We start from the raw sequence: 1288 nt of genomic DNA, 5'->3' as shown, positions 1-1288 counted from the left end.
CCAAGTTCACGTACTTCCTGGATTCTATCCATGAACTTCATGATAAAAAATTTGAGGTAAAGTTAAGTGGGCTTATTCCTGTTGGTAAGCTTTGAAAGGATTGTGAAATTTTAACATAAAATTATAATTTACATTTATAACTTTAGTGATTTGTTATAAAAAAGGTTTAATTACTACCAGTATATTCTCATTAAAAATGCATGGAAGTACCTAATAGGTTTAGAAAATAGTTTTATCCTGTTCGTTGGTTTTGTTTTTTTTTTTACTATGCCTATAAACGTACCCTATGGAAAACTTACCTATCCAGATGACTCATTTCCCAAGCATTCTGGTAACTTAGTATCACTATTACTGTATCACTATTATTTATTACATGCCTTTGCAAATCAGATGTGGTGGAAGAACTACAAAATGAAAGTAATAACCTAAGATGAAATTAAAAATACTGTAAATTTCTTATTAATGAGTGTTAATTGTTATTTGAAGTACTATGTATGGGGTCTTTTAATTCATTATCTCATCAAATCCTCACACTCTTGACCACTAAACTGTTTATTTTTTAGTCCTTTGACTATTAGCCAACATTAATTTGCCTACTAGTGCAACAAGTACATATTTGCTACCCTAATTATTTATGCTTTTCTTAGTATTCCAAGTAAAATTCCACCCAGTGACCGAAAAGAATTTTCTGAATTCTTCCTTTGCAGCGATATTCCTTATACCATCCAACACCATCTTTAAATAAGTGGGCAACCATTTGGGGCTGGAAAACTGTTTTACAGAAATTTTTGTTGCAATGGAGTTTTGCTTAGAAGATGAAGAAATCCACTGTATGCATTTCCCTGCCCTGCAAACACTTTCTCGTCTGAAATTAAACCTTTGTTTTATAGTTGTGCCACTGTGTTTTTATATTGATCATTGTCAAGATTGCATAAGAAAATGATGACATATAAACAAATCCTAATATATGAAAGTCTAGATTATATATGCTTGGAGACAAGTGATTGGGTAATCCCATATTTCTGTTTGGCAACAAAGTAAATTTATTGGTTGACTAGACTTTCTTTTTGTTTGTTTGTAGTTAACACTAGCAAACTTAACAATTCTACTCAATTTTGTTAGGGTTACCACTCAAAGGAACATGGCCAGAAGCATTTTGATGCTTTAGGAGGGAGCCTCGGATTAGCTGAAACTTTAGAACACTGTTCACTCACTTAGTGTTAGAACTCACTTTACAGTTGCAAATAAGGTTAAAACTGACTTTCATTCCTTTGAATATTTGAATTAC

Source organism: Suricata suricatta, chromosome 1 (assembly GCF_006229205.1).
Source record: "Suricata suricatta isolate VVHF042 chromosome 1, meerkat_22Aug2017_6uvM2_HiC, whole genome shotgun sequence".
Lineage (NCBI taxonomy): Eukaryota > Metazoa > Chordata > Mammalia > Carnivora > Herpestidae > Suricata > Suricata suricatta.
This window is presented reverse-complemented; position numbering follows the sequence as displayed.